The sequence below is a fragment of the Ciconia boyciana genome, chromosome 2 (genome assembly GCF_034638445.1).
Source record: "Ciconia boyciana chromosome 2, ASM3463844v1, whole genome shotgun sequence".
NCBI lineage: Eukaryota > Metazoa > Chordata > Aves > Ciconiiformes > Ciconiidae > Ciconia > Ciconia boyciana.
Window position 1 is genome coordinate 71,816,201 of NC_132935.1, and position 27,493 is coordinate 71,843,693.

At 38.8% G+C, this 27,493-nt stretch overlaps 1 protein-coding gene across 3 annotated transcripts in view; it reads right to left on the reverse strand.

The window, feature by feature from the left end:
• Nucleotides 1-27,493, reverse strand: part of LOC140647861 (poly(rC)-binding protein 3-like) — a 560,741-nt gene that overhangs the window by 314,632 nt on the left and 218,616 nt on the right. The window contains exon 1 of one of the 3 annotated variants that reach the window (XM_072852961.1): nt 6,769-6,830. The exons of the other annotated variants lie outside the window; for them this stretch is intronic. The gene's annotated coding sequence lies outside the window, so the exon portion shown is untranslated. Of the gene's footprint in view, nt 1-6,768; nt 6,831-27,493 lie in introns of those variants that run through there. 3 annotated transcript variants of the gene reach the window in all.

The window sequence follows — 27,493 nt, forward strand, 5'->3', positions numbered from 1 at the left end:
GGATGCTTCAGCAGAAGTGTGGCATCACATAGCAGAGAGTTAGGAGAAAGAGAGGCCACTCTTAGTGGAATAAAAATCCAAACAAATACATCCCTACAATGAGGGGATTCACTGTGAGGAGCCTCACAACAAGAAGTAGTAGCCAGCTAACCCAGGAAATGGTTTTGCTAAGAAATTTTCTAGAACAGTGAGTAACAAAAGGAAGCCAGTTAAGTGAGGGATCAGGTTGGAAATTATTTCATCCTAAGGAAGCTTGTGGGGGACGTCTATATCAAAAAGCCCACTGCAGTGTCCTAGGACCACGGTCACAGCTCTGTAACTTGAGAATACAGCAGACACAACTTGCAGTCCGGCTTCATCAGCCTTTCCTCTCTGCAGCCCAAAGATTTGTCCCTGCATCCTGCTGGGGAAGCCAGATCCATCCGCTACTCCAGGTTCCCAGGTCTGCTCCCCAGAGTCTGAGGAATTCCTGTTCCCTGCAAATCTTTCCATGTGCTCAGCTTAGCCAGCTGAACATCTTCACCCACCGTCACCTTCTTTTACAGGAATGAGATTTCCTCAGCTGCTCTCATATCAAAAGGGCAGCTCCTGGCCTAACCTGAGGTGTGACACTCCAACTGCTCTCTAAATAGGGAGAAACTAGAAGTGACAGAAAGAGACAACAGGATAATGACAGAAATAGGAGAGAACCTTATATAATTTAAACAGAGTGGACAATTAGCAGACCTTCTTGGTAGTTCCTAATTTGAATCTTGAAACAAAAGGTGATTTTCAGGTGACTATGATATAACTTGGTATCCCAGGAAGGAATAGTTTAAAACAGACAGTTTAAAACTGTCTAAGATAATTAGGCTTCAACTTATTTAAATACCTATTGATGTGATTCTCTATTCTTATGTAAAAAAGGAATACCGCTAATAGTAGCTCAAAACCCTGTTGCCCTTTGATCTTCCCTGCTGATGAATTATTTAAAGTACCGTTAACGGGGAGTGCCACAATTACAGAACCTATGGGGTGGCATATTTAGGAAGTGATTTATTTCCTCTCCTGTCAGAACAGCTGCACAAGCCTCATGTGTACAGTCTATCAGACAGTTGGCCCAAAGGCACAGAGGCTGCACGCTACCTGACAAGTTGGAAACTTTAATTGGGGAGCAAACATCAAGTGTTGGTCTTGCGTGAATGAAGGCAGCAGATCTATCGAGAGGATAGAGTCATCGCCTTCGTGTTGCTCAACATTCCCTTGGCAACTGATTTTTCCGCTGGAATTTGCATCAGCTTTGCAGGGCTCTGTTCACCTGCTCTTCACACCTGCACACAACACAAGTGCAAGTGTTGACTACAACAGCGCTTGCTTCCTCCATGCAGAAAAGGAGGAAATGGTCCAGAGAGAGAGGATTAGGACAAGCTTGTTTCAGGTGCAACAAATCAAGGAAACTGTTCTATAGGGCACATCAAGACTAACTCCTCTTATGAAAGTACATTCACAGGAACAGTGATTGTCTAATGTTAATTTGAACTGTAAGTTTGAAATCAGTGTCACTGAGATCATGTTACGGTTTGTGAATCTATATTGCGCTTTGTGATGTGGACTGTTTGCTTCACCAGACTAGGTGAGTTTGTTTAAAAGCTACCAGTTCTTTTCTGAAGACCTTGAAATTTCTGGTTCTGCAAGAGGGAGTCAGCCAAAGCTATGTGAAATAATACCCTCCCCCCCTCCACACACACTGGTTCATCCTGAGGAAGGATACAACCCCAGAGAAGCAATGCTTATGAACTTAGTAGATATAATACATATGGCCAAACCCTTTCGTTTCTACCTGGGAACAGTGCTAATGGAAGACACATTCAGAAATCTTGTAAAGCAACTCCACACTCATTAATGCAAGAGCACCGACTTCATTATAAATGTCATCTTGTTCAGCCTGAAACTTGAGGAGCAGTTTAAAAAAATCTCAACCCAATCTTCTATTGTTAATTAATCACTAATTAGAGGCATACATGCTAGATCTACTTTGTTTACTGCAACAGAGATTGCCATGGCCTTTAATGCCTTTCAATGAAATAAACAATGTAACATAATCCCATCTGCTCCATGTTTTGACAGAAACTGGACCTGCCCCAGTAAGCTTGGTGTTCTTCTTCTCTCTTGTAAAATTTCTCCTCACTTACTTATAATCTTTTCTTTTTTGGATACTTTTAGGTAGTGATTTAAGCCCCATATAAAGCAACTGTCAAATTGCAGTGATTACTTAGATGGGAGAACTGTGAGACAAGTTGGGAGAACTAAAAATCAAGTGTCTAAACCAGATCAAATTCTACTCATCTTTATACCTCTTACGCAGTCTTCTGTACTATGTTTACTTTAATTCAAGCTGTTAAAAGGTGACAAAGCCATGAAATGTTTCAGGAACACACAAATCACTAGAGTTTTACATTTGCTCGTAAAACCCAACCAATATCCAAACCACAGATTGTTTAATACATGCATGATCCCATCCTTGCTTTCTTTGCTTGGAAAACATCTGCCTTGAATCAGTTATAAACCAGGGATGCAATAATGCTGGCAAAAGAAAGGCTTTCAAAGCCATTTGCTGTGTTGCAACCTTCCCATTTTTCCGCAAACGAGCATTAATATTTTGCTTTCCTTACTTTACTATGAAAACAAAAACCAATCTGTGTACATGCACACACGAAAGGATTTGTTAAATGTACAGGAAAAAAAAAATGTAGCTCTTAAACTGTTTTACCCACCGATCACCCAGATAGTTTGATGGTCTGTCAGATCTAATTTTTTCCACAGAAACACAGCTTCCTGACTCAATACATATCACTGATTAACAAGTACAAAAAAGAGAAAATTCGAACTCCTGTCCTTCTTCCAGAGCTCTCTTCTTCCCACGCTTGGCATACTAGTCTGGCAGTTTGCACAAACAAGTTCTTGCTGCTTTTAGAAGTCTTGGTCCTGAGAATACTACCTCTGGGCAGTATCACCACTTTTAATAAACTAGGTCTGAGGCACAAAAATTATGGCAGCTTATAATCAGCTGAAAATGAAAAACAGTTGTTCTTTTAGAAAAAACATTGGACAACATTATCCAATATAGCACTACTGCTGCAGGGCTGCTGCCAAAAAGCAAGCCACTCAGGTCTGTGTCCGCTCTGTGCCCTAAGCTGTGCTTGTAGACCATACAGTGAGCAGGTACCACACCTGTGATGCATCCAGCCTCAGTCTAATGTAGGGTCTCTTAGATCCAGAGGGTGTGCGTGTGATTCTTCCCCTGCTCATTATTTCTAGGCAGTGCATTATATATTTGTGCGTCTTGCACAGGGTTTTCCACTTGGCCTGGCTGCCAGCCTCTATCCCATTTCAAGTGCCTCTCCTTTATACTGCAAATGCATCCTGGCACCCATTCCCTTCCACTAGCCAGAAATGTTAAGAACAGAACCCAACCATGTCTAATTCTCTTCATCCTAATATACACCACAACAGTTGATAGATATCCAGACATTGAATCACTTGCATAGTTCTCACCCTGTTCAGTCAATGGCTGGACATGCAGCTGCAGTTCTCAAGAGTGCCGTTAGCATGCCAGCTTCAGACATTATCCATACCATGCATGAGCAGTTCTAATAGGTACATGTCAGTGAGAGGATGAACTGTATTCAGCAATAAACCAGTAGAAAAGAGAAACAGACTGTTTTCAAATGTTCCCCAACTCAGAGGGTGGGATTCAACCCGGAGCTGGAAAGCTAACAGGCAGGAATGCAGCTTGGTGTGCTAGCACATCCAAACCTCCCTTTTGACATCAAGACAGACTCCTGCACCAAAGGTCCTGGGGACATATATATTTTTCAGTTCTAGGGGGTCCTCATGCAGAATGGTGAGTCTGCTGTATTGTTCCAAATACAAATAATAGATAGCAACAGTCTATCCCAAAACATGCATTATTCTTGACAGGCTGCAACAGAAGAGTTTTCATCTGACTGTTTTAAGAGCTCAGATATATTCTTAGGGATTATTAATTACCTTTTGACCTCCAGCACCCACACAGTATGGAGTTAATTCTACCAGAACTGCAATGTAGGTTGAAACACAACAGTTATTCAGGCCAAAAAAACTTCAAGGCTTACAAGAGTGCTCTGCTGTTCAGTAAAGTCTTCACTAAGTGAGAACAACTTTTCAATGGCTTAAATGAAAGAAGGTGCAATAAATATTGCCATCCAAGCAACCCTGTTTAGGCTGTACTTTACTTCAGCGTTCGAATGGGCAGGTTACAGCAATCTCTCCAAATTTTAGTTTGTTTTTTTTTTTTTCTATTTGTCCCACCACCAATGCTTTTTTTGGTGTAAGTATTTCTATGCTATTAGCCCCAATTTTTTCTTGCCAAGAACACGTTAGTTCAGTCACAGTAATAATGTCGGTCATACCAAAACCACTGCTCTTCACATGGAACCATACTTAAGCATGTGGTATGTAAATAGGCAGTTTCTGGACAAAGCATTTGGGACTAGGATAGGGTTACCCAGTGAGCTCATGGAAAGCTCATTAGCTTCCTTTCAGTCTGTAAACTAGAACATTTATTTAAGTATGTCTGAAGTCACAGGCAAAATAGGATGGGTTCTCCTGTTTTCTGACTATCCTTTGGTCAGGAAACATATGCATACGTGTATGTATGCATATGTAAATTCATGTATGTATAAAACACACACATGACACTGATGTACAACTAATAGCTTGTCTGCGACAAGAAGAAAATGTCCAAGGCAAGCAATACAATAACAAAATAAATAAATAATAAAATAATAATATAATGGGGATCAGAACCAATAAACATGGATTTCTCAAGGTGACTCTTTGTGTGCGTTGTCTAGTGTTCAGTGCAGACTGGTGTTTTTTGGTTGTTTTTTGCTCAGTGAGGGCACAAACATAGTCCGGCTGCCTACTCTTAAGACAGTCAGTGTAACTCAATAGCTTTAGAAATACACCACCCTGTCAAGTTTGACTGAAGTTGGTTTAAAAGTTATTAAGAAGAGGACACTCAAATAATCCAGAAAATTATCATGAGAGTCTTATTTCCTTAGGAAATTAGGTTTAAGGAAGGAAAAAAAAAGAGAGACAGAAAAGGAAAAAAAAGAGAGAAAGGATGAGGGACATGGTTAGAATGAAGCACTACAGAGGATTTCTGGGTCTCTGACTCTGAATCCTGACCGTATAGTCTTTCTATATTCACAGGGATGACCCTACTTAATGTGTGCCTTTCATTCTCCCTTAATGTAAAAATTACACTTCCACATTCAGAGGGATATTGGGATGATAAACTCCCATTAAGGATCATAAACTGTTCAGACGCTACAGGTATAAAACCATACACAATGACCAGACAGTCAGAAAGTGGCTACATTGCTGTAAATCAGAAGCTAGTGAAATACATACCCACACTAATCCTGTTTTAGAGGCCATTGGTCTTTCATTTCTGAAGGGATTCAAATTTGCCCAAAGTTTAAGGATGCTCTTTCCCTTCAACTTACTAATTCTGCACAGCATTGCTCACTGTCTCCATTTTCAGCTGTTGTTTCACCATCTAATTGGCAGTATTGCAATTTATTCTTTCCTTTTTACACAGAGCTCCTCAGGGAATATTATACTAGATAAAACTTACATGGGGGGGGGGATATTTTTGCTTATGTTCCATTCTTTTCAATGTGTATCATTTAACAGAGGTGAAACATATTTTAATCTCAGATTTATATTTTCTCCTGCTGCTTCTGAAGGGAGAAAAAAAAAATCCTTGATTTTTAAGTGTTGAGTAAGAAAAAATATATATTCTAGGCAGGTTTTTTAATATTCATACAATGCTTTCATTACTGAGAAAACAGGCACCACCTTTTCTTACACCACATGCAACTGCAATGCCAAATTCAGTGCAAGAGTAAATAGGGATAGCATAGTTCATGGAATTCTTTGAAAAAGCCTAATACCATTGCATAGGGTTATTATGAGGGCTCACAAGTCAGTGGCCAAAGAGTCAACATATATATTAATATTTTTGAAGAAGTAGCTTATTGCATTGATTTCAGGCAGGTTACTTGTCAGAACATTACCACTGAAAGATGTCATTGTATTAGCTGGACCAGAATTATTGTGTCATAAGAGCCCTCAGAAAATATTAAACCTTTTATTTCCAACATAAGTAATAGGTGATTCTAAAATATGTTTTTGTATGACTGTGAAACCAGGTAAAGCCAGTTAGTGTATGTGTGTGGAAAGGAAGAAAATCTGTCCAAACTGATTAATACACGTACTCAATATTTTATCACTAACAATTCAGACCAAACCCACACCCTCAGAAACAACTCTGCTCAGAAAAGCTGCATGCATTTAAATATCAATTTTATTCACTTTATAAACTATTCAATGTTCAGTTGCTTATTATTCCTATATCTCCTGCTATTTTCTTTCAGTTTCAGAGTAGAGACCATTTTATGCTTCAAAAGCAGGGTATTCACTTGCATTTTTACACCTGAGGAAAGCAGCATATCTGCTGGAAGTATAATATTTCCTGTTCAGGCAAAGAAAGAGTTTTCTGAATGTATGAACTACTAATATTGATTATAGCCACATGTCTTAGAAGTCATTAAAAAGTCATTTTGCAAAAGCCACAGAAGGAAAAATTGGAAAGAAAAGCCCACCCCTGTGTCATTAAAAATTACTTTAACAAGCATTATTATGAGAAATTAGGACTGTACACTTAATAAACAGCATTACCAAGAACTGAAGTAGGTTTATGTGAGCATCCTGCAGTCATGGTGCCACGATCCTAAAGGCTGGATCTATGCACTGTTGGCTTACTCAGCAGTAGGAGCATGTTCCAAACCAGGCACAGACACACTGCGACACCGCGCTCAAATTCACCGGGGCACACTGTACACTGTAGATGTGTTTATGCTGGCTGCAGAAGAACAGATGATACGTAATGAGGCATGAAGCCTGCTGGAACAAAGCTCCTGTCAATGTTTTGTGAGCTTATCTAAGTGAGTTTAGAAAATGTGTCATGTGGTTGCAGTGGGCTTGATCTGGCAGAAGTCTGAAAGCTAGGTTTTCTATACTGCAGTTTCCTTGAGCATTCCTGGCACAACTTCCTTTTGTTTTAATTCTAACTAAAACTTTGACACAATTACTATGAAGAATTATTTGCTTCACCTGCTTTGCTTAGCACAAAAGCTTATGTTTCCAGTAGTTCTGATCTGTCATAACAGTAAACCCAAACAGCCTGTTTCTGATGTCACTTCTGCTAATGTAACTCTAGGGAAGGACTCCTTCCATGCATCACCTTAGTCTACCTCATGACCAATCCTAAGACTACCTCACAGGCAAGTATTCAGGACTTTCCAAGTTATATCTGTTAAAAGACTAAGAGCATGTCTACAATAGTGTCTTAGTCCGGATCAGGAGTGCACTTTTGAAGCAGATCTCCCAGATGTCCCCACTTTGCACTTTGGTTTACATCACAGAAGAATCTCAGATCTAATTGGATTTCTCACTGATGAAGCTAAATCAAAAGATGTGCTCCAGGAGTGCACCTAATCCATCCTGCTGCTAAGGAGGGTAGTGTCCAAGGGATGACACTAGAACAAGATCCAAGTAAACTTACAGACAGCTGCTGTGACTGCTGTTCAAGACGTTCTGATTCTCCTGACCCATCATCTTCCTGTTGGGATGAGTCTGATAAAATGAGACAGCCTTATGCCATTTCTACACCCAATAATTGAACCATGGTCTAAATAAAGCTACAACGCACTAGAGAGACTGTGGAAGAAGCTTCAACCTCAAATTGGGTAGAGTGGTAAACTGTGAGGTAAGAAATGGATGCCAAATGTGGTAATTTTCAACAAATCTATATTTTGAGTGCATGCAAAACAAGTGTAAAATACATAATGCAGAAGGGGTAAAAAGGGTTAACCAGGGTAAGGGAATGTGTATAACCTGCAGAGTTCCTATTTAAGTGATAAACACGTATCTCCCATGCACACACAGTAGGCTGTGAAAGTAGCTCTGAAAGTAAAAAACTTAAGACAAAGGGTCTGAAATATTCCTGGAATCTGTTTTTCCCTGTACCTCTTTTTTTCCTGAGGGATAGAACATAGGAGTTGAACATTATTTGAACACAGGATACTAAATTCTGCTTTTGATTGCACTATAGTAAAACAGTATTGCAGGTTATTATTTGTAACTCAGTCAGATGGCCTAGACACTGTACAAGGCAAATACTTCCTTATTATTTTGTTGCCTGCCCAAAGTTTATCCCCCAAAACACAAGCATATTGAGCAAAGCTTGGTGTTTGGGAAAATGTAGACAAGATGATCAAGGACTGACACAGCTGGATCACACCATTACTGGATTTGGTAGGAGAGGATTAAATCCTAAGAATCCCCAGATTGTCAGATAAGAAATCCCACCACAATGAACTGTTAGGAAGATGGAAATAGTACACATTTTATAGATGACCCCGAGTAACATGGTCTAACTCTGAAATTAGCTCCAACTTTGAAGTTAGCCCTGTTTTGGGCAGGTGCTGAGAGGGAGAACAGCTTGGACCAGATGGCCTCCAGACATCCCTTCTACCTTAAATTGTTCTACAACTCCACAATTTTTAATATTTGTTACTAGAAATGTAAAATTGCTTGATAAAGAATACACAATGCCAATGAGGCCTTCTCTTGCTTCAGGGCTCAGTGTTTTCTTCAAACAACATTCCACATGCTGGAGGAAAGAACTCCGGTGGCCAAAAATTACAGTGCTTCACTGGAATGAAAACAAATGAGTTTTTACACAAATACATAAGGTTTATCTCAGAGCTTAAGCCTTTAATTTAAAAACGCTTACACCACAGGTGAGCCCAAGTTATTTGTCACCCATAGAGCCTTGCAATTACATGGAATAAATGAGGACTCCAGAAGAACCAAGTTCTGCTCCTAGCCTCCTTCTGTGCTGTGTCACCTTAGGCAAACTATTAAAGAAAACCATCGATACTTCAATACACATGAAATTTTTCACCACAAATAAGTCAATAAGCAGTTAAGAGCAAGTAAACTTATACATGTAATTCCAATTAGAAGAAGTAAATCTAAAAGTCAGAAAAATCAGAGTTGATTCTCCTTGAGCTTTAGTTCTCCTGTTATAAAACAGGAAACGCGATAGGGCCTTGGCACAGAAACTACTGGAAGAAAATTCTTTGTCTTCTGTTTTACAGGAGTCAGACTAAATTATCATAATAGTCTGTTTTGGCCTTAATCTGTACTTCACTTCCTCACACAGGTTTTGCGAGGATAAATTCACTTGGGTATTATTGGTGATAGGAGCAATTTAAGTAGATAATAGATAGAGAATGCTCCTTCCAAACAAACAGATTGACAATTAAAGATATAAATAGCATAATCAGTTCTCCAGTTTCATTATTAATTATCTGCATACACAGGTAAACACACAGACATACACATAAATATTTGATTTTTAAAAAATTTGACATTTTTGAAACTTTAATATTTTAATCATAAACGTGTGCATTAGCTAGTTCTCCCAATACTCTGGCAAAGTAGGGAAATAAGTATTAATATTCCTTCTTTAGCTGAAGGAAAATTGAGAGACTGCAGTGAGCAGTAAGTGATTTTTTCCAAGACCATGTATCAAATTAATGGACGAACTTAGCTCCTGGTTCTGTGCTCATTCCCTCACTCCATGTTGCCTCTAACTTGATTAGTTTCTTATGACTAACCATTAATAATTCCACATTATGCAATCAACCCTAGGTAAAAGAGAAGTTTATTCTTAATAAATGACAGGGAAGCTAAACAATTTTAGAATATCACAAAACGTATACTAATCAGATTAATTGAAGTGGACTCTGTTTGATTATGGCCATAACCTGATATACCCAGCCAGTCAGTCTCTCGTAGGCTCTAATTGCCAGACAAAATTACATTTCAAATGCATCAGGAAAAGAGAATCTTTTCCTGCATTTAGAGTGAAGTCATTATTTTTCTTCTCTGCAAGCTGTATAAAATCCAGAATAACCCTTTCTACTCCTTAGTAAGCTAAATAAATATAATAATAATAATAATAATAATAATATAGAAAATCTGTGTAATCAACAGAAGCCTTGGTAAACAAGGTAATAATCTTCAGTGAACAGCAAAAAAACCTGCCTTTTGACAGTGAAGTAGAAGTTATTCAATTTCAACAGATCTGATCACCCAGACAGCATTTGATCAATTAGTCTCATTTAGCAAAGTACATAAGTGCATGCTTAGTACTAATTCGGTAATGCCTGCACGGTCATTAGGTTATAAGGACATACCTGAGCAATGTACTGAAACTGGATCTCTGCTATTACATTGTGGTTCAAACCAACCAGTGAAGTAAATATCATGTGTAACGAGGTACATGGGCTCTATCTGCCTTCCTGTAAACAGAGAATTTCTCACTGGTTAGCCTCACAGAGCAATATATATGGCAAACAGCTTGACAGAAGGTGGTGAATGCAAGTCCATCCATGTTCTCATTGAAGATGATGTGAGCAACGCAAAGGACAGCTACAAACATAAATTTCAAAGATGATGGAATACCAGACTGCGTTATTTTAGGCACAACCATCACTTCTGTTTCTTTGCTGGTAGAGCAAATAGGTTTCCCTGCTCGCTCTCAAATTGCAGTCATTTCGCTCTTCCAAAATCCTTAAGGAAACACAGAGGGGAAAGCTTGGAAACTTTGAAAAGTTAAGAAATCTTTACAAACACCACATTATGCTGGATAACTCAAGAAGTTTCACATCCTTTGGGGTTTTGAAAATCACATAATGAAATGCCAGGTTCTGTGTCAGCACAGCAAACTCCACCAGCTCTTAAACCTTCCTGGCTCAGGCCATGGCCAAAGCCCCCTTCCCCTGGGCAATTTGTGGGTGGAACAACCCTGCAGCAGCAACTCTACAGCGACAGGCCATGCCTCTACCTCTTGACACCTCCTGATGCCACATGGTTCTTCCCCCAGCTTTCTCTGAAGTGGAACAGGAAGCAGGAATGACTGGGTATGGATGTGATCAGACATGAAATTCTGGAGCAACTTTGAAAAATTCTGCATCTTCCTTAGGATCACCCTTTTAGGAAAGAGAGAGGACCAGGGTCACATTTGCACTCCTTCTCCTGGCCCCAGGCCAAGTGATTCTCACTGCCGTGAATGATCTGGCCTGTCACTTATGCAGACAGCAGCAATGATGGACTGCTAGCATTGCCTGTAAATTAAATTCCAATTAACTGCACCATCTCCTTGATAGTTAGCACTAGCCCCCTCCTTCCTTACTCCTGTTCCTAACGCTTAAGCCTACAGAGACTCGAGGCACCAGCTCCAGACAGCAAATCAAATTAGGCCTTCAGCTTTTTCTTCATTTGCTTTGTCTTGAGCTTGGCCTCAGCCCCAGTAGCTGCTCCAGCCTCAGCACTTCACCTCTGACCAGCAGGGCCAGAGCTTTAGCAGTCCCTCGGAGGTGGAGGTCACGTTTGCACTGTGCATCAATAAGCTGAGTTTTTCAGTCTAACGGCATTACTAGCATTGTACCTCCACAGAAGTCCAAGGCAAGATTTTATTCTGAAAGGGCTCAAAAGCCACTACACACCTTGCACATTAGGCATGTTGGCAGTAGCACGTATCTAACACTTCAGCAGCACCCACAAATTCAGCGCCAACAACCATGCGTTCTCAAAACACTATCACACAAAGAATACAAAGTAAATCCACAATTCAGAAGTTTTAGCGGAAGCGAAGAACTCCCTGGTTTCAGGTGGTTATTATGTGAATAATCTGTGATCCTAATTTGCTGTTTACTCTTGTTTTCTTCTGGTACACAGATTAGCGCTTGACTCCAAAGACTTCTGTCCAGAGTCTCTGCAGGGCTATAGCCTTTAAAAAGATGTATTTTTGAGTAAGCATAGAGAATGGATTTCCATTATTTTATGGAAATCTGGCTTCCCAGAGAATGACAATAAATCAAAATGAGCTTGGATCACTAAAGGGGAGATCGTGTAAGGCATGTGGGTGTGTGACAAGAAAAATGAAATGCCTTTGTAAAAAAGGAATTCCCATGGGTTTTTAACCAAGTCTCTGAAAACCTGAACCTTTTCTCCAGAAATGCCAACCCAGTAAACTGGGATTCTTATGGAGACAGTGACTCGGGAATAATAAAAGCTTTAGCTATTCCTATCAAAATCATTCTGATTAAGGCCAAAAGCTTGATTATTGTTACATGGTCAATACTTCTTCCACCTATCACCACTGCTCATTAATCTACAAAATGCAGCATAATTCTGTATTATAAACATTAGATTGGACATCAAAAAACTTGATATAACCTATGAATAAATAAGAATGTTCTTCAAAGACCATTACCATAACTGGAATGAATACATCAGAGACAGTCCTCCTCCTTCCACATTTAACTGACCCAAATGTATAAGCATTAACAGGAACTGAAAAAGGTTTTCCTTGAAAATGTTCAATGTAGAAAAGACAGCATACACTGTAGGTAATGCAGCTCAAGAATAATGATATCATATTCCAGGAATAGACACAGGTTGCTCCAGGTTGAGATAATGGAAACAATTTAGGGCACAATTTAAGCTAAATCTAAATTATGTCTGTGTGAGAGAGCTATAAATTCAGGCAGGAAGGGAAAGGAGTAGGTACATGACTGCGTGTTTTCAGTGAAGTAGAGCTCTTTGGATAATTGTTGAACCTGAGTTTTTAATCTATAATTGAGGTGATTATTTAATTTGAATTTTATTAGGAACCATGCACTGTAGCAACATCCTCTTTCAGTTTACAGATACCAGCTGGGTAACATAGGCGTGAAGAACTAGGCTGAAACATTATACTTCACTGGAAATTCAGCACATCTAATTAGTCACCTAAAGGACTGATTAATTAAGTTTGGGGGGAGGGGGAGGGTTGCTTCCATCATACTAAATCCTTCCTGAAAATGTACAGATATTCCAGTAGGAGCAATCGGAAGGAAACCAAATGATAGAAGGCCACTACTATTATTTCTGAGCTTGCAGAGCTACTATTTCTGATCTTGCAGAAATCCTTTGCTAGATGCTACATACCACAGTGAAATACTGGAATTGTAGGCCTAAGAGGCTTTCAGTCTCCAGTTTCAAATATCAGAGGAATTTCATTAAATCATATTGTACTTCCTGTTAGATAAAATTTTAACAGAGAGAATGATGCTACTCAATTTTCTTGAAAAAATAGTAATAGCTTTCAGAAGTTGTACTTTTGCTAACACTTATCTCAAGTATCTAAAAAATGCCTTTGATTCTAATTACAATGAAATATTTGCAATAAATGCAGATCATACTACCTGTCAACTATTAAAAACTTTTAACATTTTTAATAGTCTCTTACAACTCTTACGTTACTAATGGATTATGAAATTCAGCCACAGAGCCTGATAGGTTGAGAATCAATCCTTGTTCTGGAAATACCCTCTGCAGGTTGTGTCCGGATGTGGGACTAGGAAATAAATGAAGTTTCCATACACTTATTTATTTTCTCCTTAAAATAACAGGAAAAACCTCAAATGTCGCCTTTATTAGAATCATAATGACCACCTGTTTTTTGTTTTTCTTGTTGCTCCCCTTTCTAAGACTGGTACACTCAACAGACTTTTGGACAGCCCTGCTTTTTAAAAGCAAGACTGTCAGAGTACATCCATGGAGTTTTCATTTCACTTTGATTTTCTGAGTATCAACCACGAAGTCTTCCTGTGACAGCATATTATGTTTTCCCTGTTAGTACTTTGCACAACAGGAACAGAGTTCTGCTGCCCTTCTTTCTCCCTTACTCAGGGAAAACCTTTCTGACTGGCTTTGCAAGGAGCCCTGCCTCAGCTGGGAGAGCTGATCTCATCCATATAACACATGAAAGGGCAGAACTGGGAAAATATTAGCTACACGTTTACATCTTATTTAATATCAGTAACGTGCATTGTAGTATTCCCTAGCAGCCAGACACTGCTGTGCTTTCATTCTCTTCATACCACACAACAAACAGAAACAGGCAGTTTATAACCTGCAAATAGGAATCCTTGTAAACATAACTAACAGGAACCATCTTGGATTAGAAAAGAGACAGGATCAGATGTCCGTGCTTATCCTATGTTGCATAAATGTATAGAACACTAAATGAGTAATTCATGCCACCATATAAGCTGTAGCATTATCAGACATACAAATGTGACTGTATCTGAAATATGACAGCTAGAAAAATATGTGAGTATTGACAAAAGTATTTAGGAGGCATTTCTTTCCTGTAAACGTTAGAAACTGGTATTCTTCAAAATGTTGTAAGCATTTCCATTTTTGGTACTATAGTTTTATAAGGACACTATATACAGTATCTTCCAGTACTTCTGCTTTAGCTAACAGACTTAAATGCATCGAATTTAAAGAGTCCAAAGCCTGGACAGAGAGAGGCATAGCTTTGAACTACCGTTCTCACACATCAGTTACCAAACTTGGCTGGGGCATTTTCCTTCAAAATATGTTTCAGCTTCCCACCAAAATGTTTTCCAAAGGAAAAAACCCGTTAACAAACAACAGCCTTTCTCTCTGTCCTTCAACACCTTCCATGGGGAAATATTTGAACATTTTTTCAGCAGGGAAATTTTTATAAAACAGTACCTTCCAGGCTGCTTTGATTTGATCAATATTCTACTTGCTTTTCTGTCTTCTGCTGCAGCTATTCCACTTGGCATAAACCACTAAATAATCTTCCAGTCATAAGCTGAAATCTCAGAGAAGAATAATCACTACCATAAATTCTGTGTTTTCTTCCTTTTTTCTCTCAAAACAAAAAAATATTTAGGGTTTTTACCAGTGCAAAGGAACAAAAATACTGGAGCCACCTCCAATTTCCAACTCGAATACCATCCAAGAACTTCCCAAGTAAGTAAACACCCACAGGCCAACAAGCCATATACAGATACTAGGGAAATATTTTTCTTTCTGCTGCACTATGCAGAAGAATATAACTCCAAGTAGACCAAATCTGATCAGATGAAACCAAAGACGTAACCAGTCCACCATCCTGCACCCTGAAAAATGGTCAGTAAAAGAAAGAAAGTTAAGAAAGGTCATGAATATCTGAATAGTATACGCACCTAGCAGGAATACAAGCAAGCAAACCCCAGTTACCAGCGGAGCACTTTGGGTAGCTCTCCAGCAAATTCACCAGATCTCAGCAACCATAACAGAGCTCCATGTTCTGCTGCCTCTCAGCTGCAGCATCATCTTTTACTAACAGCTGCCAATCCAGACCTACACCCTGGTGTAATGTTGACCCACACCACACAAACATTTTGTGTATTTACTGCTCCCATTTCCAGGCAGATCATGCACTGGGAACACCCGTCATTAGTAGCAACCTATTTCAAAGCAAAGGATCGGTGATGTCATACGTGGCTTGCTGGCACTGTATCCCACCGAGTCCAAGGTGGGTCTGGATGCACACAGAAACAAAGAGCCCCTTTGCTACTTCTTGTGTAACATAACATACTTCGCCAGTTATAGGCAAAGAAAAATTGAAGACAGAAGGTGCCCAAATTCAATTTTTTCCAACTATTTTGAGATTAACAGACCCTTAAAAATTTCTCAGTGGAAGCATTGTAAATTCAAGCTCATTGACAATAAACTTGCTTTTCTCAGTTAGGCTTTAGTAGTAGCTCATGGATCTCCAGGCCTGAGCAAACCATATAATGAAAAACAATCCCAGTGAATTAGGAGGCCTTTTTCTTTCAAGCCCTGCCACATGCATTCTGTTTTTTATTAATACTAAGCATACCATAGTTATACTACCAATGAAATCAAATCTAATTATATTATACATACAAATTCTTTATCCAAGAGCTCCTAAAATAGAATAAAACTTCAGTTGCCTCACTCTGAAGCTAGGAAATTATCATAATGATTATTTGCTTTGTAGAATTAGAATTTTAAAAAAATGCCACACTTTAATACTGAAAACTCCCTTCAAAAAACCTATTTTCTTACAGGGTTTTCTCAGATATAGTATTCCTTCAGTTCAAAATAAACAAGGAAGATAAGCCAGAGAGCAAGTTCCAAACATCCACTGCTTCTACCTTGAACATGATTTTTTGCACTGCTGTTTTCCATTTTAAGAAGTGAAAAGGGATCCTCCAGGGATTGGTCTGCACCCAAGTAAAAGATGCAATTAAAAATCAGTCTTGTAAAACGTTATTGTTTCTCACAGACAGGTAGAATAGCACTCAGAGTCTTGCGCAACCTGAATGTGAATGAGCTCATACTGTATCCCATAAGATTTAGCCCTGTTCATCAGAACTGCAGGTCCCTGTGTGCTCAAAAGGTAAAATAAGGATAGCGAAGACGATAATGAAGAAAATCAGGACCTAGACTAGCAGGCCAATAACAAATATTGCCCAGCAATAACAAATAACTTCTATCTGGACATACACTTTCAGTGTATTTCTCATTTTAAGAAATTTTCATGAAACATATACAGATGCTATATTTTAAATAAAACCAGTTCCCTTCATCTACTAAATCAAGCACTTAAGAACTGTAAACGACCCTTAAACTATATTTTTATTTAAAAGATTTATATGTGCATGGTGTATGGCATTAGTAGGAAAAAAAATCAGACACATGCAACGTCCACTATTCACTACTCCGCCTTTGACTATCACGATCAGCCACGGATGCTTAAGGAGAGAGTAAATGAGCAAGGGAACAGCAGCAATATTTCTTCAACAGCAAAGGGAATTCCCAAGACAAAGTTTGTGTCTATACCTTTGCTCTGATAGCACTTCAGGGGGCTTTTGCCAAGAATTCATTAAACGATTTCACAGCCTGGTAGTGTAAAAGAATTTCTAAGAGTTTTACATTTCTTTGAAAGCTTTCAGGTTGAAAAATTGTGTTTGATACCCTGATTTCTTGCACCATGAGAAAAAGAATAAATGATCTGTGTTGTTCTTTTCCAGTCTGTCCAAGGTTAGATAAAACTCTGGGTTATTGCCCAGATACGTTTATCGTAAAGTTGAGATGTGTCAGTGAACTTCATCTCCTCATATATGGAAGTTGTCTCATGCTCTTGATTGCTGGCCTTTTTATTCTTTTCTAATTTTCCTCTTTTACTTTTGAGAAAGAAGTGCAGACCAGCATGAAAATTTTAATACATGAACACACCATGGATTTATGCAAGTATATATGCAACACCACGATGACATTTTCTGGTTTGTTCACTATTCTTGCTTACTAGTGCCCAATTTTGACTGTTGCTAGTGCCCAATTTTGACTGTTGCTGAGTTTGAGGAGACATTTCAAGGAGCTATATACAGCATTGCTCCAAGACCTACTGTCTAAATGCTAATAGCTAATTTCAGGACCATAAATGCAATATGTATACTGTAGGCTGTTTTCAAATATGAATTACTTATATTATTTGAATATGAAGTTTCATCTGCTATTTTACTGAAAATCACTCTATAACATAAAGTTTGCCTATAACTTTTTGCAACAAGAGTTAGTTCTCATTGCCCTTAATCATCTGGTTTCATCAGCCAAGTTGGCCCCTTCAGTGTTATCCACATTTAAAGTGGTATTAAAGTGGTAAAATGAGTATTTTAATAATTTGCTGAACCTAGTGAAAAAAGAATTAAGGCTTGAAGAAAACAAAGAAGTAGCGAACTAAACATTTTGATAGTAAATATATGGGAGAATTATTTGTCTTTGACATGGAGAGCATCTGATTTCTGCTGATCAAACTGTAGAGTAAGAAAACTCTACACATTTTGTTAGGACTACAGTGCTTTTGTAACTAAGTAAAACAGGAAAAAAATTGATAAAAACATTTTCAAACAATTTGTTTGGATTTAAAGTAAATAAGTATTTAATCCTGCATAAGTAAATATGCAGAAAGTAAGTAAAAATAATGTTATTATTTGTAATGCTCATGAATTTATATTAAATCAACAGAATATTGTACCTTGCTTTTATTGCAGGATGGTGTATACATACATACTTAAAAATGAATGTACAAATTTGTGCTTTATGGATTAAGAAGGATATTAAAGAATTGTCTCTTTAACGCTCTTTTCCTACAAGATAACATGAAACCTAGTATTTATCTTGTTTCTGTCATGATGGGGTTGCACACCTGAGAGAATGTGTTGTTAGAAGTGACTTGATTTTAGTACTGAAGACAGCTGAGAGAATGTGTTGTTAGAAGTGACTTGATTTTAGTACTGAAGACAGATCTCTTTCTATGCACAAGTACTAAGTAACTGTGTGTGACTATTTTAAGGGGGTGAACCAACTATGCACAAAAAAAGGAAACAAAATTTAACAGTTTAATCTTAATTCAGGAGTTAAACTTAGAAGCTACATCACTCTCCACCCATTTTCCAGCTCATGTTTCCAAATGAAGTCCTAGATGGCATGAAGAAACTGAAAAGTTAAACATGCAGTCCACTTATGCATAACAACATACAGTAAAATCAGCTGTAAGCACGAGGAGACCGTGTGGTCTCACTCTGAATGCAGCTCTAGGAGGACTACGTAACAGTGCAGAAAAAGTAATTTATGCACATAGTAAATGATCATCAGCTTGCAGAAGGGTCCCCACTGATTTTGCCATTTGATCTTCCACGAATAATTCTAGAGAAAGCCCCAAATTAATCTGTCAAGCAAATGCCAGGGAAGCATCAAGCTAAAACACTACCCAGTGTTCTCGGTAAACAGAGGAATGGCACTGCTGCTCAGATCACAGTATGCAACCACACTGGGAAATGTGAAAATTTTCAATAATAACATCTTACTACAATTAAGGTTAAAAGCCAGAAATCAGCACATTTTGGCCAGATAAAGACATGTGGTTACGGTCCAGATCTGCAAACATATCTAAGCACTTCACTGTTATTTAACACTCTCAACATGGGATTGGCTTATGAACACTTTTGTTGGAAAGAGGGTCTCAGTGCTTCCAGCTTCCAATACTTACTGCTGGCCCACGGCTGCTACACAGCTGGGCAATTTCATTCTACTTAGCAAAGAGACTACAGCTAATTAAAAGCAATGTAGTCTTTTGGAAGGCAAAGAAAGGAGGGTATTAAACCTTTCCATCCCTTCAAACCAAAATGCTCAGATTCAGTCCCAGCTAACAATTTTGGAGTAAACAAAGCCACACTGACTGCAAAATGCAGGCTTTAAAAATATTCGAAATATACTGAAATCATGGATATATTTAAATGTCACTTTCTTCTTTCTTAGAACAGTTCTGTAGATATTTCAAAACCTTCAAAGGAAAAGAAACTTGCCACAAACTGCAATACCTCCAGCCTTTGAAGTACATGTGCGAGACAACCCCAGCTAAGAGAAATGTTCCTGGTAAAGACAGTGTACATTTAACTACAGTTAGGCTGCAATGCATCCCTTCTTCAGATAGGCCACTGTTGTTTCCCCTACCACCTATCATTCCCAGCTGTGCGGATTTTTCAAGTGGTCTCCTGCAGATACCCAAGTCAGAACAAAAGACGTGGATGTTCATTGGTACTGATGGCTTTCAGTCCTAGAAGTGAGAGATCTGGATTAATTTAATTCATTTCACTAAGAAAAACAAAAAAGAAGAAAAAAAAGAAAAAAACAAAGAAAAAAGTTATGCAGGTCCTCTCCTTCCCCAACTGTATTAATCTTAGTGTGAATTACAAGGTGAATGCTACAAGTAATTAGGCCTGACTTGTGCTTTCAGCACTGTCCTTGCCCAGAGAAGTCAGAGACTTTATGAAGGAAATCACGTAACTGCTGTCAACCACTCCATTTTATCAAGCTTTACTCTCATATTTTTCTCCTGGAAAACAAATTTATCAGAGCATTCAGCCTCCTCCAAATCTCCATGCTGCTGCGCTGCCAGTCACTGGAAAAAGAAGATTCTTCAAAACTGCTGCTGTGGTCCCACCCAAGCTAGTCAACGTGTGACACTATGGGGGGGTAAAAGGACCTGGCTCTTATTCAAATGCTCAGTCATCTGGAGAGGTATATATGGGAAAGACAGTTGTCAGAATCCAGACATTTTACAAAGAGAATATTGACAATATTTCTAATTGCTGACTCACAGCTTTGCAGTATGATATCAATGAAGAAAACTACTACCTTGCAAGTTCAAGAGAACCATAAACTGTAAACTCCTGATAACAAAGAAAAAGCTACACTGTTCTTGTGCCTTTTTTTTTTTTAATACAAAAGATAATCCCAACAATAAAAAAAAAGTTTGTGACTTTTTTTATAAGTACAGGAAACATTTTTGAAAAAAGAAGCTCATTAATGTACTGATGAAAATCCTCAATATTTAAAGATCCAAAAGAAATGTTGGAATCAATTAAAAAATTTTCCACCTTGGAACTCTTATTTTCATACAAAAGAGAACCATCTTCACAAAACAAAGGCTTCTAGGATGTTTGAGACACCACTCATAAAATGGGGAATAACATAAGTTGCTTCAGAAAAAAAAATCTGAAAGAGTATATTTTGTAAATCACAAAATGCTCAAGAATTTTAGTACTAAAGACAGATCTCTTTCTATGCACAAGTACTAAGTAACTGTGTGTGACTATTTTAAGGGGGTGAACCAACTATGCACAAAAAAAGGAAACAAAATTTAACAGTTTAATCTTAATTCAGGAGTTAAACTTAGAAGCTACATCACTCTCCACCCATTTTCCAGCTCATGTTTCCAAATGAAGTCCTAGATGGCATGAAGAAACTGAAAAGTTAAACGTGCAGTCCACTTACGCATAAGTAACAACATACTGAAAGAAGAATACACATTCTTGATATTACAACATATCAAGAATGTTTCTTTTTTGTTGATTTTTCCACATTACATAATATTGAACTAAAATGATGTCTTCAACAATGTGAAAAGTGGGAGGGGAAAAAAATATCTATCTTGAACAAGGTCTGATTTTGACTTTGTAATAATGTTTATTCTCTACAGAAAGAAAGAAATGCATATTTTTTTATGAGAAAGTAAATTTTTGTTAGGGATGAAACAACACAGAAGAGTAGAAAATGCTTAACCAGGAAACCTCTCAAAAGCTTTTTCAGTTTCACACTGATCCAGTACCCTTTTTATCTGAACACCTTGTCTGTGCATTTTACAAATTTCCTAGCTGTTGTAATTCTCCCAGACTGATAGCTCCCAGCAGAGCTGGGTAGCAGCGGGGCCTCATTGTGCCCACACAATACAAAGCACAATGGCAGACGTTTTATCTGCCCCAAATTGCTTATAATCCAGTGGCCGTGACACACGGCCGGCTGGTGATAGCGCAATCACAGCTGTGAAACAGGCCCTTCTGCAGTCACGTTGCCACTATTTCACACAAAGAGTTAAAGTAATATTTATCAATCCCGTACAGAAAGGTTTCATTCTGAAGACAATCGAGCATTTGAAATCTCTCCAGCCACTGACGACTCAGGAAACCAATACGTTACCCAGGTTCCAGGCTCTACTTTCACCGGTGCAGCGTAGACAGAGCCAGCGTGTTCCACAGCCCTCTGGAAGCTGCCTAGGCAGAGTCCTTTTAGACACAGTTATTTCATTTGGCAAAAGCAGCCGAGGCTTTTAATTCCCCGTGCGGTATTTCTGCTCCCAAATTGCAAGTGTTCATAATTTCATGAGAAGCAGTTTAGAAAGTGGAAAAAAAAAAAAACAACAAAACCAAAAACCCCATGTTGGCTACTTTCTCTATGTAGAAAATTGTAAGCTTGCTACAGAATTTGCTTGCTGAATACCGGAATTTACTGCAACACTAAATAAATGCCCTGGTTTTGTCTCCACCTTCCATTTTAAAAATGGAATCAGAATTTTTGCACACTTGCTCGCCTGCAAGGTTGGGACCTGCCAATAATCTTTACTTTGAATGATCCACTAACTGCAGTCTCTGATACACCACTCTTTAACCACAGGGTTGCCAGTTTTGTCTTGTAGGCATAACTAAAAATGGATTTTAATTGACACTGATATAGAAGCAGTACTGTTTCCATCCATACCTTGCACCCACAGAATGTTTTTGCCCCTTCAGAGTTAATTTGGCATTCAGCCAAAAAATGTAGATGGGCACTGATTTGCTTTAGAGGAAACTTCTGCTCTACTGATGGTGGGTCCCTTTCAGAAGGTTTGTCTCCCATCACTCAACCCTGCCCTTCGGCAGCTGGAGATAGTGTTCAGTCGAGTCTCTCTTCAAGCAGTAATAAAAAGATAAAAAAAGTTATCATACAAAAACCTGATACATGAAAAATGGGCTGGTGCTTAACACCTGCTTAATTATTACATCCAGGCTATATCTTTTCTACGGGCATTTTTAATTTATCTGTAAGAGGATTTATGGGATGGATACGCTCTCTGAAAAACAGATGACGAGGTCAGTGCAGCCCAAGGTATTTCATTTCAGCTTTTACAATTAACACACATACTGGAAGTGCTTGAAAGGTCTCAGAAGAGCAGTGGATTTGTCAAGCGCTCTTCCTCTCTCCCACATGCATTTGCAAGGGGAGGTAATGGAAGACCTACAGCAAGTATACTGATATTGTGCAAATTAGAAAGCCACAGATGGACAGCTCTGGGAGAGAACGGTACAAACAAACAGGCTACAAAGAAGCACCAGGTACAGAATCTTTTATTTCTTGCAGTAAATTTCACCAGTGAGAAAGAAAGTCTCCCGAGTACAGCTTTGCTAAATGCACCTTGTTGAGAATGAAGCGAGCTTCACTCTCTCTTCGTAGTTAACTTTCAACTGCCACACTTTGATGGCAGAATTCATTGAACTTTTGTCTGTTTTTAAAAGAAATACCCCTTAAAACATTACCCTTTGGCCAGTATTATTATTTCTATCTGCCTCAGCAAACACAAAAAGAGCAGTTCAGATGCTATGTTATTAGAGACAGGGCTGCATAGGATGAACGAGGAAAATACTAGGACATCCTATTAAACCTAAACTCCACGCACGGTGCAGTGCCGACCTGGAACCAGGGCACCGCTGTGGGAGCTGGCACTCTCCAGGGAACCCACTGCTCTTTTGAACTCAAGCTTGGAAACAAGTCTCTAAAGTGAACTGAAAGCCTAACGATTTGCACTGATCTACTAATACATGTATAAACTACACTATACAGGATGTGTCCTGAAAGAGAGGCAGCATTATATAACTATTGTTAAAGAAAAAGCAGTACCGAAGGGGGGGTGGAGGGGGGGAGGAGGAGGAGAAAGAGAAGGAAAAGAAATCCGAAAAGGAGTGACCCAGGAGATGAATTAGTAGATAAGAGACTCAGTGGTTTCATTTTCACTTGGCTCCCCAGACCTTGGTAAAGCCCGTAGCTCAGCTTACTATATTTAGAAATGGATGTCTTCCTGCAGGTTTATTCAGTGATTTGAACTGGAAAAAATTCTCTTGTTGGGGGAAGAGAAAGGGAGCAGGCAGAATATCCTCCTGCTCCACTAAGACTGAAATTATATTTCAGATTCAACTAAGTCTGCACCAGCATAAAAGACACCCAATTTTGAATCTGAACTTGGAGTTAAATACATTTATATAATTTCAGCATTAGTGGTTGGACATGAAAAAGCAGTAATTTATTTCCTGGTTTATTAGCAGCTTCAGTCTCTGAAAGCTAACTTGGTTTCCCAGACACAGTTGGCAGGAAAGTTGGATTTTCAGTTTGTGACATACCATTATTCTCCTTCCCACCACCCCCGCCACGTCTTTACATCAGAAACAAACCAACAACTGTTTGTAAATTACCAATAAACCAGGAACTCAAACAGATTTTTAATTTCAGAAAAAAACAGAATAGTTTCTGACACAAAGTACCCTCCATTATTTGGCTGTGCCATCTTTATGCCAGCTGAACAAGAGAAAATTGGGGTCAAATTAAGAGGTGCTCTCAACTACTTGATACCAATTAAAAGGTATAGCATGGCTGGAACAGGCAACTGCCTATTAAGTCTATGAAAAGGGTGGACGTATTCTGAGGGGGAGAGGAGGCATTACTATTTGACAGCATTAAATTTAAGTGGTCTGTCGGGAACTTTCACAGGGAGAGCGCTGAGCAGCAAAGGCTGTCCAAAATGGATACAAATACGTTGTCAAGCCGCTGTGACAGATCCATTATGGGTGAGCAGCTTAGCAAAATGAACTCGATCTCAACTGTCTCACAATATAAATGCCACAAGCTCAGAAGGACTTGAGCTTCCAGTTCCCCCATCCCTTCCTCTGAGGTTAGCAAGAGAGAGCTGGCATCAAAGAGAAGCAGTGGGTCAAGGAAAGCTTTATCCACAAGAACAACCACCCTGGGAAAGACCCTCCTGTCACATGCCAAACATGCCATGCTGTGAGACTACACGCTTTCAAACACATGTGCTCTCACAGTTGGTCTCTCTCCTTGTCCGGCTGCAGAAAGGAAATCTCAATGCAGTTACAGACAACAAACAATACATCTGTTTGCATATGCTGGTTTCTCAAGTTACACCAAAACATCATAGCACGTGACATTTTTTTCCTACCATGAACTAATGAAAGAGCACAAAAAGGATAATGACCTAATGCTCGTAGCAACTTGAAACTTCTTAAATTACATTTCCCCAGAGGCATTAGCAGTAATACTTCCAAACTCAATCTATGAGGTATACATGTGACACATACGGGTAAGTGAAAGCTAGAGCTTTCAGAATGTATTCAATTTTCAAACACAGAATATTTAACACAAAATTAAGTTTTATGATGACAGTTAAGGCCACGTTACAATTTTTGCTCACGCTTATGTGATTGTTCAGCAAAAAGCATTTCAGCATATGCTTAAGTCTCACTAAGGTCTCAAGAATGTGAGCCTGGTGATTTGCTGAGCAATGGCATCAATGAGCAACTCAGCAGCCAAACTCAAAGGATCTTCAGAATAACCACAGTAGCAAGGCAGCAGGGTGGGGACTGAGAAAAGGTGAAGTATGTTATCTCTGCTCTTCAGGAGGATTTCTCTCACACTGTGATGAATTTATTACAAAATATAGTCATTTACAAGATTTCCTATTATTACTTTCCTTTAAAATAACAAGCTTTGCCACTCTCTTCAGGTCCATCCTCTCCAAGACAACTGCTAGAGCAGACACCAAAGTTTCATAGAGGATGTATTGCTAATTCAGCATAGTACAAGCATTGCCACAAGATCTGAGTGCAGAGACGTGTGGGAAAGCATATCAGAATAAAGGCTTAGCCAAACATGTCCTCGTAGCCAACATGAGAGACTAAAGTGTAGTAGGTGCCCTCATTGTAGAAGATACAGACTACTCCACTTGTTTATTAAAATCCAACCCTGGCCTTGCTCCAGATTGCATGTTTGATGCCACAGACTAGGAAGAATAGCAAGGACTCCCTCCTGGCTGATGATCAGCTAGCTCTACATGTTGCTCCACAGGATCAGGTACTGCTGAGAAAGCACACAAAGGAAAAGTTTCATGCACGAACCTGATCACACGAGAATCACTTTTATCTCTTTCCTCTCCCCGCTCTCCGCCCTCCCTCTTTTTCCAATGCTACAGCACAAAAGCGATCCACCTATGGGTGAGATCTTGCTGCAGAAACATTGTTTTTCAACTTCACTCAATAAACAGACCGACAGCTGACACTATGGTTCTGAACCTTAGCCAAGGTCCAATGGTGAGTTTCCTGCCATTGCAACCCAGCCAACACTGTGTGGCTCGTTCATGGGGCGAGGATTCCTTGGTCACATCCAAGAGTTAGTCAACGTTTGTCATTCATACAAACCAAATACTTTCTCACCTAGTTGCTAAAGTCACCTGAGTAATTCAGCAACCATTTCCACTCCCCACCCACCCACCCATTTTTTAAAGCACGCAGTCCAGCGTTTACTACAATACTGCTTTTTAACAGCTATGTTCCTTGACATTTGCAAGAGTGAGTATACTAGTGCCAATTCTAGCTTTGGAGGGTTTTTGAGATGGAGAAGAAGGGCGTTTGCTTTTCTTAAATTGGCCAAGTCCTCACTGGCCAGGATTTTTTTGTTGTTTTTGTTTTGTCTGTTTTTTGTAGGGTTTTTAAACATAAATAGTTATATTATTGTCATGAACTCTGATTAGATATCCAATCTAATAGACTGAAAATTTTGCACATAAGTCTCAAAGGACTGCATTGGATTATCAGTAGCATTTGATGAAAGTAAGTGCTCTCCAATTTTCAGTGTGCCCATATTAAATGAAGAGATATCAACTTATGGAAACATTTATCTGAACTAAGTTACCATCGTCAAATGATGACATTATGAGATTGAATAAAGAAAGAGCCATTAACATAAACTGGTAGACTGCCATGAAACCAAAGGAGAAAAATAATGAGACATCAAGTAGAATAACATTAACTAAAAAAAAACCAAGCCACACATAGAAAAATTAATAAAACAGCCTCCAGTCTTCAGTATTTATTGCACATATAATGACAGGTTGTTATTTTTACTGACATCTTGCTGAGCCTCTGCACGTTGCAGTGCACCCCTAACAGAAACAACACTGGCAGAACAGAAATAGCCTCATCTTCAGGAGCTCTATCTCCACTAAAAGTTTATTTTAGTTTTCCTCAACTCCCAGTTCATCTCTGTGAGGAACAGTACTCAACGTATGGCTGCTGAACCATAAATACTGACATAACTGTAATAAATAATTCTAATAATCAATTTAAAAGCAAAGCAATATAGGGAGAAAAACCCCACCCAACTTTAAAAGTACCATTAAGAATAAAACCTGGATATGTCTAAATCCCTTCACATGTTCAGTTATTCTGGTTAACACATGCTAAGCATGTTAAAGACACTGTGTTAAAAAGAAACAAACCAAGAAAAAAAAAATCAAGGTTCAGCAGGATATGGTTTATGGCAACCTCTTTTTTTTTTAATGCAAATGTGTAAAGATGATGAAGATCATCTTGCGATGACTAATTTTTAAAGGTGAATTTGCTGTGACTTCTTACACATATAGTGCATGTTCATTGCACAATTTACCTTATTCAGCACCTCTCCTGTACTTTTGAACTACATGTGGATGGTGCTCCTTCATTTTCTAAACATACCAGTTATCAGCATTATTCCCTAACAGGTAAGCAACTTTTCACAATTACCTTCAGCAGATTAGATTATCTTCTGCCATCCTTAGAGGACCTGTCTGAACCTCCTCTCTATGTCTCTGTTTTCATCCCCTTTGTCCTTTTGCTCTGTTCAAGCCATGCAACCGGTAATTAAAGCAGAGCAAATCAAGAGGGGGAGCTACCATCACAACAGGTAATGAAGCACTAAGAACAAGAGAAACCCAATGCACCGAGCGAGGGATAACAAAGGAAGTTTTTAATTGTATTTC